Below are 17,105 nucleotides of genomic sequence, written 5' to 3'. Positions count from 1 at the left end.
ACCTTTCATAACCCCAACGCTCCGGGAAAAGACTGTGCAGGGAATTTTCTGGCCATGCTAGGACATTCCCAAGCAGGCTTCTCACACCCTACTTAAACCAAAAATGTAAAAAAAAAAGGCAAAAGGTCACCAGCTACTTGCTAAAACACAATAATTTCAACAAATCTTTAGAATCTACCAATTTCAAACAGAAAAAAAAAACACAATCTGTGACACCTATTTAAAAGGTAGTGTAGACCTAATTCGGTCAGCAAGTAAAAACAATGGTTCCTGTGTCATTAATATGAAAACAATTTCTGGTTGTTACCCTTATGGAGTTCACCAGTATTTGCTCATTGCAAGAGCCAACTGATCACAGGAAAATTTATGACTGTTTATTAACAAGCAAAATTTATGAAAATAGCAAAGGTGCCACAGCAATTAAAAAAAAAGAACATCAAATAACATCGGTATTAAAAAGCAGAACATAACAATGCACAATCTGCAAAAGCAACAAAATGATAAGAGAAAAAACATGTTTTACAAAGTGGTTATCGCAAAAAAATTCTATATCGTATAAAACCAATAATTTGTAGAATTAAAATAACTATGTGGCACTCATTTAATCACTCTACTATATTTCAATTAGCTAGCAAACAATGAGCACTGTGTCATTATATTGAAACTACAATAATTATGTGATTATTACCCTTAAGGGGTTCCTCACAGTAAATATGCCCCATGCAAAGGCTAATCGATCACAGTTCAATGAGAATAAAAAGCTATCTGACTGATAAACGAAGCAATGCCACAGCAATGAGTTTACGAAACAAAATATCACAAATCTAATACATCACACAAAAACAAACATTGATAAATAAAACAGTACAATAGTCAACATCTAAAACAAAAAAAAACACCTATAAATAAAACACCTGCAACATACAAGAGTCAAAGTCTAAAAAAAAAATTAATAAATAGAACACCTGCAAAATACAAGAGTCAGTCTAGTAAACACCAATAAATCGAATCCCTGCAAAACACACGAGTCAAAGTTTCTGTGACAGAAACACACGTATATGCATTGAACTAAGAACCGTATAATCACTGTTCACTGATACACTCACTAGTTCCACTGTTCCGTGGCACAATATAAGGGGAGGGGAAGGGGGTGCGTCGCCGCAGCTGTCAGTAGGGATTTTTGTCCATCTGTTGCGTGCAATCCCGCCGTCTCTGCCCTCTCATGAAGTTTCTCTTGGTGGTCTGTGTCACGTACATCTCGATTTGGTTCCATGTTTGTGTTGTCAAATTCGTGCGGTATCCTCGATTGACACGCCAGTTTGATATTCCTGGGCAAGGATGACACTTAATGGCTCTTCTTTTGTGCCACCCTTAGCGACCAGAGAACATCGAACCATGATTTACTGTCGCTTGACAGTAGGCATCCTTCAGGAAATGTTGACAGGCGTCGTTGCAGTCTGCCAGTTTCTCTGGACAGTACCTGTCAAAAGGCTCCACGCCCCTTGTGTTGTTTCTCCGCGGCCGTCTCGTCACGGTCGCGTGCGTGTGGTGCGTTGCCAGCAGATGGATTTCCGCGCGGTGGACCGCTCGCCCATCTCAGGTCATCGTCTCGAGGAAGGGTCGCCCGGGGCGGCTGCCCATTAGCTCCAGGTACAAGGGAAAGTGTTTGTCGCGTGCCCTTCTTTTGTTGTCGGCCGCGCTCCCGAAGTGGCCTGGCTGACAGCGTGTCCTGCTGGGAAACCCGCCAGTTTACAACTAGTCCGGCTGCTCCCGCTGTCTCTTAAGAGTTTTGCCGGTTCGCTTTCACGTTCTCAACTGCATTCACAGAAATTTTTGATCATCCTTATGTGATTACACAATGTCATACATAATACCACTTAGTATTGTCTTTCACAATTTTTAAGAACAAAGTGAGACTTAATTTTTTTTTTTATAAAAATAATTAGATGAATCGACAATATAAAATAAAATTTAAATGACTTGACAATGTAAAAAAAATAAAAGTGAAATGACTTTACAATGTAAAAAAAATAAGAACTAAATGAACTGACAATATAATATTTAAATCCACATCACTAATGTGGTTCACTTACGTTTTAATAAATCCAATGCTACTTATTAATTCACTAAAATGAATAGGATTATGCCTTGTGCAAGTATAGGTCAGGAGAGCATAGGGTTCACATGTTATTTACACACACATACATGCACACCTGTTGTCTATTCTACAAACTAACTACCCATAAACATGCATTACTCAATATTCTACTTCTATCCACTACTAGTTAAGCCAATAAGCTACTTCAATGCTATTTCAACACCGTGTATATACCACTACAACATTGTTCTAATTCGTCCTCTTCTTGACGCTCGCGGCATACGTCTTGTCACATGATAAATATGGAGAAACTTTCCTTAAACATACACAGTAAAAAGAACAATGGTTATTTACACACCAAAACATTTATACCAGTTCGCACACCTGAAAAGAGACTCGCAATTATACATTTATCATACTCATATATTCACACATAAAACAGTAAGAAAATGTCATCTAAAATTACGTTATCACAAGAATTAATCACACAGATGGCTCTGAGAACGGTAAAAATGTCTGCACTATACCGGTTATACTACACTTTCTTACCCATTTTGCTGCGATTTCGTTCCTTCTTTAAGTTACCTCTCGCTTCCAAATCAGTCATTTCGCCTGTGGTGGTTATTCTGGATTCATTTCTCATGAATGGCAAAATTGTGGTCACCTCTATTGTGTAAAACAGTATCATCTTAACATATTGAACTTACAACAGACACAAAAGATCCGAATCCTCCTGCAGTTTAAATGACAAATGTTTTGCTTCATCCTTATTACCTTAAACCAAGCTTTCCTTCGGTCCCATAATCAAAATTATTTAATCATCCTCTACCTTCAAGAGGGAAATTTCCTCAGTACACATCATATAGGCTGCAGTGCATCCCGCACCAGCGAAAACAGTAAGCTGTAATGCTCACAGCATCAGCAAAACACATAAACGTCGCTTTTCTAGGACAAGTATTAACGCAGAATAATTTTTTTTTTAGGCTTTGGCTCAACATCAATCAAGAGTACAGAAAGGATTCATATTTCTGTTCCATTCTCCATTTGCTGAAAAACTGCTCGTATTTGACTACCACAATAATATTTCAGGGCCACGTAAATTACACAAACCACAATTCTTCTTTCACCTTGAAGGGAATCAATATACTTACGAAATCCACAGACAGCACTTTACGTACTCAGCTATAAAGAACAAAAAAGACATATATCATCAATATTAACATATCATCGCATATTGGGAAGCCAATGGTTAAACAATCGTATTATCGCGTCCTGTTTTCAAGATTCCAGATTTACTCATTCCTTTCTCAGAGTTCTCCTGTCTTAAAATATTCATACAGCACACATACTATAGTAAGAGATCCTCATTTATACTGACAGATATAGAATAGTAATAGATAGATAGTAGCACTGAAAGCAGAAAATCGGAAACAAGGCTACTAACAGCTGGGGACCTGGGTTTGCCAGACCCATAATACCCACAGATCGGATATTCCCCTGAGTTTTGCATTAATTCAACACAGATCTTGCTTCTCTCAGGAGCGACTCTTTTCAATTTACATACACACACAAAAAAAAACAGCATCTCACTCGTTCACAAGGAAACCTTTTATCTTCACGTTTGAATCAAACTAAATCCTAATTGCACAAGGAAAGAAAACAAATTAACAACATCACTTCAATCAATCACATAAAAACATCTTTATCATTAATTTTTACCAACATATTATTCAAAATGCATGTCACAAATTTAAACTAATCAATTCATTCTCTCCACCGTCCTCTCTACTCCCCACTGTCCTTTCTACACATTTGCCATGTCGCTCATTTGTTCCGATTGGGCGCCTTCTGCGCTGATCGTTAGTCATTGCCGGTTTTGCTCATTTCTATTTGCTGGATTATGTCTAGGGTTAGCCGGCCGAATTTCCACATCATGAGGTGCTCCGCCTACAGTCCTATTCCCACCGTGTTCACCGTGATATCGATTCTGGTTGCCGTACCTGTAGCGTTCACGATCTTGTCCACGTCCTCGATCATTTCCGTTGTTCCACCTGTGTTCGCGACTGTTACCCCAGTTTCTATACGGCCGGTCCCGATTATTGTTTCGTTCGCGTCGCGACGACCAGTCACGCCGTTGATTAGTAATACGGCCACGACTGCGGTCGCGCTGCTGTGCCCCGTAATAACTTTGTGCCTGATTAGGCGGGCATTCTGCTGTATTATATTCCAACTCTTGGAGAAGTGTTTTAAACGTTTCCACGTCCTCTTTGCATCGTCCCGCAAGAATGACGTGCCGCAAGTGCATCGGCAATTTGGTGATGCATATCCTAATTAGTTCCGCAGGCCCGTATGGATCGTATAAAAATTTATTTGCCTGCAGCATGTGGTCGAATAGGCGTGCAGGGCTGCTGAAACCAGACTGGTTCAAATTTGGCAGCATAATTATGCCATGTTTGACCCTATCTTGTGCCGCTTCCGACCAATAGGCGGACAGAAAGGCTTGTCGAAACTCCCGAGTGGAGTTGCAGTGACGCGCTGCCGACCTCATGCGAATCGCCGGTTCGCCATCCAAATAGCCACACATATATTCTATCTTATGTGAACTTGCCCAGTCGGGAGGAAGACAGAACTCAAATTGCTCGAGCCATGCTCGTGGATGTATTCCTTTTTGCGAATTTCGGAATATCTCAAACTTTCTCACTGTAAGGAAATGTTTGAAATCAAATCCCCGCATTTCCTCCTGGCGAGGCCCTTGAATGTTTCTATTATTCTCATGTCTGCCCCTCAAATTACATTCTTCCCTGTCGTCAAAATCTCCCTCGTGGCCGGAGTCCCTCTCTGCACTGTTCGTACGGCTATTTTTAATGCTATTGACGAGTTCGGAATCACACGCCATGCGGTTTTCCAGATGCGCCACGCGTTCTTGTAATTCGCCTGTTACAGCTCTGTTTTGCCTGTTCACTTCGAACTGTCCCTTCTGAAATCTCAGAAGCGAACGCACTTCTTCGGTCTCTGCGGCCGCTACCGGTGTAGTATTGTTCTCGCTTTCCGTCAGCTTCATCGTGCCTGCAATGTCCGCTAATGCCGCAATCTTATCATCAATTTGTCTCTTGTCCTCCGCCCCAGTATGCTTCAATTGTTCTACTTGCTGTTCCAACGCGTGGATCGCTAAACTGTTGTCCGCTATTGTGTTGCTAACGGACGTGGGACAATGCGTTTCTGCCTCTTGGACCCTCGAGAGTACCTGCTGGTGCTCCCTTTGGCATTCTACTCTCAGCTCTTGGAAATTCCTAAGCAGCCGTTCTTCGCTTTCTTTAGATTCGGCATCGCCCCTCCGCTTGCTCTGTTCTAAGGCTTGCAGACGATCATCGATTTGTTCAAATGTACGGCCTAATTCTTTCATAATATCACTTTTTATCTCACTTGCCAGATTGTTTATTCTTTGTGAGATATCATCGGACACTCTCTGCATCGACTTGTCGACTTTATTTGTCTGCTGGATTAGTTTTTCGTCTATTTGTTCGGCTAGCTCTCGGATCGATTTTTCGGATGATTCTTTTTGTTCTCGGAACGATTTTTCTGATTTCTGCGTCATTTGTTCCCCTAGCTCGCGGATCGATTTCTCTGTGTTTTCTTTATTTTGTTGCAATAAGGCTTTCATGAGTTCTGCTAAATCAATTTGGTTAGTTGGAGGCAAATTAATTTCTGGCTCTGCTGTGAGCCCGTTCGTGCTGTTTTGCATTTCGTCTGAAGTATTCCCCATTGCATTTTCGGAACCGCCCGACGCGTTAATATTGGAAATCAAATTATCCCCTTGGTCCATGTTGCTTAAGTTGTTGGACCGCTTACTTTTAGCTTGGTTACGTGTTTGCATTAGTGCAATTTATACTCAGTACGCAACACACTAATCACAATAAATGTGTCTCCCAAAAATTACGACAGTCACACGAAAGATACCCAACCTAGTACACACTTTTTCACATGCAAAACAAATTTTTATCTTTGATCGAAACAGTGGAATATACAAGCGAGAATAAAAAACACACAGACATATAAAACACACAAATATAAAAAACAAAACAAGACAAACAACGCAACGCCGATCAACAACGCCGTGAATCTTTTGAAAGTCTTCTCGGAAACAACACAGAAGTTGTTTGAGCGCTGTAGGAAAAAAAATTAAGATTATAACACGCTCGCAATCTAACGTTTCAGAGATTCCAGAGTCTAGCGGAATCACAGAACAGGGTCGCCATGTGTAATGTTGCTACATTATTTTTCTTAGCTGCTGTGTAATGTTGTAACTTTAATTTGGTATGCTGATATCGGTGCTAATTGACAATGAAAGTGGGTTAAAAGCCGTGATCTGTCTGGGGACGTTAACCGTGGATTACTGGGCAACTGTTTCATCAGATATTTAGTCTAGGTTTACCAAGCAGACTAACATTAATGATAATCTTTTAATAGTCATACAAAACCGGTAATATATATATATATATATATAAAGAGAATTTAAATAAAAAGAAAGAAATCAGTTTATATTTGGAAATTTATTTTAAGATTGTTCATTGAAATCTCAGCATATTATACGTGAGTTATAACTCAGCTGGTGCCTTATTTACGATTGAAAAATGTGAGATTGTAATCTTACGGAACACATAAAATATGGAGCCAAGATTGGGAGACTGCATACGACACTGCATTCATAAAATAACTCACGAAGAACATTGAAACATAAGCAAGAAGAAATTAACCACAACCAACAGATTCAGTTTTTACCCAAAGAAATTACGTTCATACCACAATCCTGTCCGTCATGTAATTGCCACACACTGGTATACTAAATTCACATTAACTCTTTGTGAAGTCTTCGCAAAAAGAATAGCTGAGGGCTACTTTGATGATTACACCACATGCTCCACGTGGTCAACTTGGTTTACACAAAGCGTACAACTCCACAATAATTTTGATAATTAAAATACATTAGATCGAAAAGCAATTGACAAAAGCAAAACCTTGAACTGGTTACTAACGTCTTACTATTAACCTGATGGGTCAAACAGTTATATAAGCACGTGGTAGTGGTCTCGCAAAGTACACCCCACGTGGGCTGAACATAAAGAAAAGTTGCTATATTGAAAATATAGTCAAGACGAGACGTTATAATCACACAAGCATTCGCATTTAAGATTGATGAACTTAGTTAGAGTTACTGATCAACACGTGGTTCCACTTTACTCACAAAGTAGTAACAAAGCAACAACCGGAAAATAATATGAACTTCACACGAGAATTACACTACGCTGCAATTTAAGATAACCTTAGATATTTTAGAGTTAAAACCGAAATAAAGATGATTAAATTTTCAGTTAGGCTGAACTTAACAAATCCATTGTCCTATGGACTTAGCAGACACGCGCTTAGCCGGAGATCTTACCACTTCAGACGCTCGCCACGGCCACCCTCAGCAACTGCCTACTGCCGAGCGTGTTTCCTGAGGGTGGCTCACAAAGACAAACGGAAGGGGCCAGAGGGGCAGCTTCCTATACCAACATGACAACGGACGGACAGAACCATACTAAGGATAGAAACCTCTCTGCTTTAAGAAAGCGTAGCTACCTGTTCCGACGTTGGTCCTACTGTTCTCTAGCAGACAGCCTTGTCTGCTACCCTCAAGCATGCAACTACAAATACATTTGCTCATTCATACTCTCACACAGAAGGGAAGGGGGATGACAGTATCTTATCATATACAGTATATAAAAGAAAGCGGATGTAGGTTCCGTATGAGACTGTGTGACATGAATTACATATAAACTGTGTTTTAAAGTGTAGTAGTGTGACAGATCGTTCTTGTTTATGTGTAAAAGTAACACGAGTCTCCTCCCAGATAGTCAGAAACGCCACAGTAAATTTAGGAGAGGAATTTACTCCATAAATGACAACAGATTTACGAAATCAAACATGAAAGGAATCCAACAGAGACCTTTCACCTCCTATCCCGGTGGTAATCATTGACGAGGTTGCTGTTGCTGTAAATGACCATCCACCACGTGCCTCGGAAGTTTTGCGGTCTGTTGTACACCGGTACCTGTACAAGATCCAGACGTTGCAGCAACTGTATCCTCACGATCCGTAGCAACCGTCTGATTTTGCTCTTCGGTTTCCGGCATGGCTCAAAGTTGATGACATGTGGCTGGCCAATATTCTATAGAGTTACGAGGCACATTTTACAGTACAGGCTGCAGTGAATACACGGAATTGCCGAATTTGGGGTACTGTAAAACAGCGTATTGACCACGAAGAGCCATTACACTCGCCATGAGACTGTGTGGTTTGGATTCACAAGCACCTTTATCTCGGACCGTTCTTCTTTGGAGAGAATACACTCTGAGGGCGTTCAAAAATGGTTCAAATGGCTCTGAGCACTATGGGACTCAACATCAGTGGTCATCAGTCCCCTAGAACTTAGAACTACTTAAACCTAACTAACCTAAGGACATCACACACATCCATGCCCGAGGCAGGATTCGAACCTGCGACCGTACTGGTCGCGCGGTTCCATACTCAAGCGCCTAGAACCGCACGGCCACACCGGCCGGCCCTGAGGGCGTGTCAGGGGTACCGTGAAGTCTGTACCTTATCGGGACCTCCTAGTATAGCATATGATTTCTGCTTAGGAGGAAGAGCGCAGCTGAGTGGAAACCACTGTTTTCATTCAAGATGAGGCAACACCTCATGTCGCTGGCCCAGGGAAACATCTGCTCAAAGCAACCTTATACGACCATGTTATGTCCAGAGGTTTTTCAGATTCATGGCCTGCAAGATCACCTGATCTCTATTCGTGTGAGTTTCTGGCTATGATGATATCTAAAAGACCGCCTTCATCAGGGATACGTTTGGTCTCAATCTCACGTGAAGGCCGCCATACAGGAATACGTTGCTCAGATTCCACTGTAACTGCTGCGAGTAACTGTTAATCGCGTCGTTTTACGGATGCAGCACCTCTTCAACGAAACTAGTGCTCATATTGAACAAATTGTGTAAGGGGCGGTTAGTAATAAAATCAACATTATGCCTTTCTCATTTGTTTGACCTTTTCTTTCTGCGTCCCGTTTCTAATCCATTACATATGGAGACACTTCTGTACGTCTTTCTTGCATTCAAAACTCCAGAATTGCAGCCGCTGGCCAGAATTGGAACTAATTTTCTTCTAGCGTAAATCGGTTCCTTATTAACCCTCAGAATGTCTACCAAGTTTCGCTGCCATGCGGTAATTACATCCCATACTGGGACCTGAGTGAGTAGCGGCACTTCAATTGTTACCAACTGGTTGCACCTGTCACACTGAGATTCAGTGGAAAAATCTTCAGGAAACTTAATTCATCCACGAAATAAGTGGCTTGCAAACAGCTCGTAAACCGGTTCTTCAGTATTACTCGTTAGATTAAATTAATAGAAGAGACAGGGAAGAGCCAGAGAAGGCTGCAGTGTTCCATCACGAGTCTGTCTTGTAGACGCGGCACTGTTACGGAGTTGTTCACAAAGATCCAGCGGCACAGGTTGTAAGAGAGGCGCCGTGCGTCACCGAGAGCTTTACTGTCAAACTTACGAAATAAATCAGAGAAATCAGAGTTCTTACGGAGGTTATGTGAGCTATAGCCGTACTCTAGCGGTAGCGTTTTTGACCAGTAATTAAGACGTCATGGGTTCCAGGTTCGATTCCAGCCATTTGGGATAAAAATCGTCAGCAGTGGCGGCTGAAGACATCCTTAGTAAGGAATCGTCCTCGTTCTGCCAACGGCCTTGTCAAAGGGGCCGATGGAACGGATGTAGGTTGCCCTTGCAGCGGGAAACTGCCACGAAAATACGGAAGAATCAGCAATGAGGATGCAGAAGGCAATGGGAATCACCGCAGTGATGACTTACAATGTGTAGCGACAGAACATGTTGCCTGTGGTTAGAAAAGTACCATGATGATCTCTCCATTTGCGAAAGATTCCGGGTATGTCCTCCATTCGGATCTCGGGGAGGGGACTGCCAAGGTGAGGGCGACCACGAGAGAACGAGTGAATAACCAATGAAAGCTAACATTCTACGAGACGGAGAATGGAACATCGGAAGTCTGTACGTGGTAGAGAAGCTAGAAAATCTGAAAAGGGAAATTCAAAGAGAGTTTCTAGATACAGTAGAAGGCGGGAGGGGACGTCAATGAATTAAAATGGAAAGAAGGTAAGGATTTCTGGTCAGAAGCGTAAAGTGGTATGACAGGAGTAGTATCTGTTACGAATAGGAAGGCAGGACAAGAGTAACTTATTATGAACGGTTCACTGACAGGGTTGTACTCATCAGAATCGACAGCTAACCCTCGCCAACATCATTTTTTGAGGTACACATGACGACGTCAGAAGCAGTAGGTCAAGAAACAAAGAAAGTGTATGAGAATATTGAAAGAGTAATTCAGTAAATAAAAGGACATGGTTATCTAATAATCATAGATGATTATGAAGTGGCAGTGTGGAAGAAATTAGACGATGTTACGGGACAATATAGGACTGCCAATAGGAATGAAAGAGGAGACAGACTATGCTAGTTCTTCAACAAATTTCATCTAGTAATAGCGAATATAACGTACAATAACTACAGGAGGAGAAAATATACTTGGAAAAGGCCTGTAGACGTAGAAAGATTCAAGCTGGATTACATTACTGTCAGATAGAGATTTCGAAATCAGATACTTGATTGCAAGTCGTACGAGCACATATAGACACGAATCACAATTTAGTAATGATGAACATTATACTGAAGTTTAATTTGATCGTCCGAAAGATCTAGTGTAGATAGAAGTCGAGTACAGAAGTACCGAGGAATGACGAGATGCTTTCGAAGATTCCACTACTACGGTCTTGTATACGACAGTAGGCAGTTCAGTAGAGGAAGAATGGACAGCTATAAAAAGGGCATATACAAAAATGTTGAAATGTGTGTGAATTCCTAAGAGACCAAACTGCTGAGATCATCGGTCCTTAGACTTACACACTACTTAAACTAACTTATGCTAAGAACAACACACACACACATGCCCGAGGGAGGACGAACCTCTGGCGGGTATATACAGAAGATAGGTAGATATAGGTACAAGAAAATTAATTGTAACCAATCTTTTGGGAACAGAAGAAATTCTTCAATTGATCGATGAAAGAAGGAAGTATAAAAATGTTCCAGAAAAGGCAGGAACTATGAGTCACTTAGAGATGAAGTGTAGAGAAGCCAAGGCGAAATAGCTACAGGAAAAATGCGAAGCAGTCAAAATAGTAATGGTCGTCATAAGGACTGATCACCGTATGGAAAAGAATAACCTCCGTTTAAATTAAAAGCTAAGGTGTCAACATTAAGAGTACAAGAGCAGTTCCACTGTTCAGTGGAGAGCGGGTAGCAGATGGATGGAGAGAGTGCGCTGAAGGATGTATCTGAGGGCGTGATAGGAGAAGCGGGCGTCAGTGTGGAAGATATAGGGGATTCCGCATTAGAGCCAGAGTTTAAGAGAGCTTCGGTAGACTTGCCGTAGCATGCGGAAAGCGTAGATAACATTCCTTCGGGTTTTCTAAAATCGTTTGGGGGAGTGGCAGCCAACAAACAAGTTGGTTTGTAGAATATATGAATCTGGTGACATATCATCAGAGTTTCAGAAAAATATCAGCCACACAATACCGAAGATAGCGAAGACAGGTAAGCGTGAGAGCTATTGCACAATCAGCTTAACATCTCACGCATCCAATGTGCCGACAGAGAATAATATACAGAAGGATGGAACATAAAGCTTAATATTTGCTAGATGATGATCAGCTCGACTTTAGGAATGAGAAGTGTGGGTCTGTCGTAGGTTAGTGAGTAGTGGATTATGGTGTGGGATTTGTTCAAAGTATTTTCACTGGGGGACATGCAGTGGGGAAGCCAGTGGGCATTCTAGCGAGATCCGCTCCTCGGAATGCAGAATCTGTAGTAGAAATAAGTTGATAGAGAAGCATGAGTGTAAGATCTGTGCCATTCAGGTGCAGTTACAATGTACAACGGTGGAACTAGATAGGTTGAGGAGGGTGAAGGGTCGTGGGGAATGGGGACTGGCAGTTGACAAAAAGGCAGTTAGGTGGAGGAGGTGTTCAGGCAGTTATACTTTGCGTATATGCAACATATTTGACCACCTGAGAGTTGAGTGGAGAGGAGCCTCTTGTAGGTGTAGGTGTAGGGAACATGAAGCAGTCCTCAGCAGTCAGGAGGCCTAGGTTAGTTGCAAAGTCAAACAGAAAGAAGAAGGTTCTGCTGCTAGGTAGCTCGCACAGTAGAGGTGTGAGTCAGCAGTTGCAGGAAGTGTTGGGGAGTGAGTACCAGATCATCAGCACTGTGAAGCCTAGTGTAGGGTTGGCTCACGTGACTGACAGCACAGGGGAGTTACGTAGGAATTTTACACAGGAGGTTAAGGTAGTGATAGTGGGTGGAGCAGGGAACAGTCTTGATAGGGACGGAGAATATGATGTAGGTGGTGACCTGGTAAAAATAGCTACTCAAATTGGTGACACTAATGTGCATTTCGTGCAACTGTTTCAGCGTCATGATCGGCCTCACCTTAATATGCGGCTGTTAGGCGCCGTAACATGGGGCTGGAGAGGGCACTGATGGCAGAGGGCATGGGTCACATTTCAGTGGTGGCAGTTAGGTCTATCAGGAGACCAGGTTTCACTAGAAATGGCCTGCACCTCAATAGGTATGGGAAGGGGAGGCTGGCAAAGCTTATAGGTGACAGTGGAGTGGGCAGTGGTGGGATCACACATGGAAAAATTTCTGTAGTAGTTTGTGTTAGAGGTGCACCTTTTCTAGATTGAAGTCAGCTGATAGCTATACTTACTAAAAGGAAGTCCCTCTAACAAAGGGCTCACCTTCATAGGATGTCATGTTTCCAAGAAGAGAAGGCATTAGCATATTTCATCAAAATGTATTAGAGATAAAGTTAGTGAAGTCCTCACAGATGTTGACTCTGAAATTATTGGTATATCGGAGCACCACTTAAGTAATTTGACAATTCAGAGGCTTCCTTTACCAGGACACAGATTAGCTGTCTGTTTTTCAAGGAGTTCCTTGCGGTGTGGGGGAGTGGCTTTGTACGTAAAAAACAGTATTCCATTTGAGTCCATAGATCTAGCACGACACTGCACTGAACAGGTATTTTAATGTTGTGCAAGGCCAGTTGAATTTAGTGAAACTAAACTTCTAATTGAAACTTCCTGGCAGATTAAAACTGTGTGCCCGACCGAGACTCGAACTCGGGACCTTTGCCTTTCTGCCAGGAAGTTTCATATCAGCGCACACTCCGCTGCAGAGTGAAAATCTCATTCTGGAAACATCCCCCAGGCTGTGGCTAAGCCATGTCTCCGCAATATCCTTTCTTTCAGGAGTGCTAGTTCTGCAGGTTCGCAGGAGAGCTTCTGTAAAGTTTGGAAGGTAGGAGACGAGGTACTGGCAGAAGTAAAGCTGTGGGTACCGGTCGTGAGTCGTGCTTCGGTAGCTCAGTTGGTAGAGCACTTGCCCGCGAAAGGCAAAGGTCCCGAGTTCGAGTCTCGGTCGGGCACACAGTTTTAATCTGCCAGGAAGTTTCATATCAGCGCACACTCCGCTGCAGAGTGAAAATCTCATTCTGGAAACATCCCCCAGGCTGTGGCTAAGCCATGTCTCCGCAATATCCTTTCTTTCAGGAGTGCTAGTTCTGCAGGTTCGCAGGAGAGCTTCTGTAAAGTTTGGAAGGTAGGAGACGAGGTACTGGCAGAAGTAAAGCTGTGGGTACCGGTCGTGAGTCGTGCTTCGGTAGCTCAGTTGGTAGAGCACTTGCCCGCGAAAGGCAAAGGTCCCGAGTTCGAGTCTCGGTCGGGCACACAGTTTTAATCTGCCAGGAAGTTTCATATCAGCGCACACTCCGCTGCAGAGTGAAAATCTCATTCTGGAAACATCCCCCAGGCTGTGGCTAAGCCATGTCTCCGCAATATCCTTTCTTTCAGGAGTGCTAGTTCTGCAGGTTCGCAGGAGAGCTTCTGTAAAGTTTGGAAGGTAGGAGACGAGGTACTGGCAGAAGTAAAGCTGTGGGTACCGGTCGTGAGTCGTGCTTCGGTAGCTCAGTTGGTAGAGCACTTGCCCGCGAAAGGCAAAGGTCCCGAGTTCGAGTCTCGGTCGGGCACACAGTTTTAATCTGCCAGGAAGTTTCATATCAGCGCACACTCCGCTGCAGAGTGAAAATCTCATTCTGGAAACATCCCCCAGGCTGTGGCTAAGCCATGTCTCCGCAATATCCTTTCTTTCAGGAGTGCTAGTTCTGCAGGTTCGCAGGAGAGCTTCTGTAAAGTTTGGAAGGTAGGAGACGAGGTACTGGCAGAAGTAAAGCTGTGGGTACCGGTCGTGAGTCGTGCTTCGGTAGCTCAGTTGGTAGAGCACTTGCCCGCGAAAGGCAAAGGTCCCGAGTTCGAGTCTCGGTCGGGCACACAGTTTTAATCTGCCAGGAAGTTACATATCAGCGCACACTCCGCTGCAGAGTGAAAATCTCATTCTGTAAACTTCTAATTGTTGTTGTCTATAGGTCCCCTAACTCTGACTTCAGAGCATTTCTGCTCAAGCTGGAGAGAGTTCTTGATTCACTTTGTAGGAAGTACCAGAAATTAGTTATATGTCGTGACTTCAATATAAATTTTGTATATGATGGTGCAAGAAAAGGATGTTGGTAGATCTACTAAATTCATATGATCTGATGCAGACTGTGTTTTTTACAACTAGGGTGCAGGGGAACAGTAGCACAGCCATAGACAATATTTTTATTCATTCTTCATTACTAGATGGGCATTCTGTTAGTAAAAACGTTAATGGCCTTTCAGACCATGATGCACAAATTTTAACACTAAAAGGCTTTTGTACTCAAACAAATGTCACATTTAATTACAAACTATGTAGGAAAGGTAATCCAGCAGCAATAAAGAGTTTTTTTAATCTTGTCAAGGAACAAGAGTGGCAGGATGTTTATAGTGCCGATAACATAGATGATAAACATAATGCTTTCCTTAACACATTTCTCAGACTCTTTGAGAGTTGCTTTCCACTACAACGTTCTAAATGGGGTACTAGCAGTAATAGGCTGCCCGGGTGGCTGACTAGTGGGATAAGGATGTCATGTAGAACAAAGCGGGAATTATAGCAAAATGTTAGAAGTAGTCACAATCAAGCTGCAGTAGCCCATTACAAACAGTATTGTAAGGTGCTTAAAATGTTATTAGGAAGGCAATGCAAATAGAATAGCTAATTCACAGGATAAAATTAAAACCATATGGTCAGTTGTGAAGGAAGTGTCTGGTCAGCGGCACAAGGTCGACGATATAAAGTCAGTTCGCAGCAAAAATATTTCTGTTTCTGATAAATCAGATAAATGTGCAGTATTTAACAATCATTTTCTGAGCATTGCTGGTGAATTAAATAAAAATTTGGCTAGTACAAGGAATCATATAACTCTCTTGGCAAATGCCTTTCCGAGATTGATTTCTGAAATACTTCTCTGTGATACAGACAAGGGGGAGATTGAGTCAATAATTAAATCACTGAAGACTAAGGACTCTCGTGCTTATAATGGAGTGCCTAGCAGAATATGAAAATAGTGCTGTATTTAGCCATATTTGTAGTTTTTCCTTTATGAATGGTCAATTTCTTGAACGATTAAAGTACTTAATAGTAAAGCAGCTTAATAAAAAGGGAGAAAGGGTAATGTAGACAATTGTACACCTATTTATATTCCATCAGTGTTTGCTAAAGTTATTGATAAGGCTGTGTATGTAAGGACAATTGATCATTTATATCACACGATTTGCTATCATATGCACAGTTCGGTTTCAAAAGTTGCTTAACAACTGTAAATGCTATATTCTTTCTCTGTGACATACTGGATGGGTTAAACAAAAAGTTTCGAACGCTAGGCATATTTTTTGATTTAACTAAGGCGTTTGATTGTGTTGATCACAAAATATTGCTCCAGAAGTTGGACCATTACGGAATACGAGGAGTAGCTCACAATTGGCTCACCTCTTACTTTAGCAACAGACAGCAAAAGGTCATTATTCACAGTGCTGAGATGTGGGGTCTGAGTGGGGTACACTCAAGTGGGGGGGCTAGGGATCAGTGTTGGGGCACTCTTGTTCGTTATTTATATAAATGATATGATGCCCTCTAGTATTACGGGTAACTATAATATTTCTGTTTGCTGATGAAACTAGCTTGGTAGTAAAGGATGTTGTGTGCAACATCGGCTCGGTTTCAGATAGTGCAGTTCATGACCGAAGTTCATGGCTTGTAGAAAAGAAACTAACGTTAAATCACAGTAAGACTCAACAAAATGTGACGTTTTAATTTCACAGAATGGGCATATCATTAGTGAAACTGAACAGTTCAGATTTCTAGGTGTTCAGGTAGATAGTAAACTGTCATGGAAAGCCCACGTATTCGAACGATAATTGAAGTAAGTGATCGTTCGACACGAAAATTAGTCTACTTTGCTTATTTTCATTCGCTTATGTCGTATGGTATTATATTCTGGGGTAACTCTTCCCTTTCTAAAAGGATATTTTTGGCTCAGAGACGAGCGGTTCGGGCAATAAGTGGTGTAAGTCCACGAACCTCTTGTCGACCATTGTTTACGAGTCTGGGTATTTTAACATTGGCCTCTCAACATATAAATTCCTTACTGACATTTCTTGTTAACAATATTAGCCTATTCCCAAGAATAGGCAGTTTTCACTCGGTTAATACTTGGCATAAATCAGTCCTGCATTTGGACTTCCTTAATTCTTGTGCAGAAAGGTGTGCAGTATACTGCTGCAACCATTTTCAATAAGCTACCACTCGAATTCAAAAATCTTAGCAGTAATCCACGTGCTTTCAAATCGAAAATGGAGAGTTTCCTCGTGGGTCATTCCTTCTATTCTATCGA

The sequence above is a fragment of the Schistocerca serialis genome, chromosome 4 (assembly GCF_023864345.2).
Source record: "Schistocerca serialis cubense isolate TAMUIC-IGC-003099 chromosome 4, iqSchSeri2.2, whole genome shotgun sequence".
Lineage (NCBI taxonomy): Eukaryota > Metazoa > Arthropoda > Insecta > Orthoptera > Acrididae > Schistocerca > Schistocerca serialis.
The sequence above is the reverse complement of the archived record's forward strand: the minus strand, read 5'-3'. Positions refer to the sequence as shown.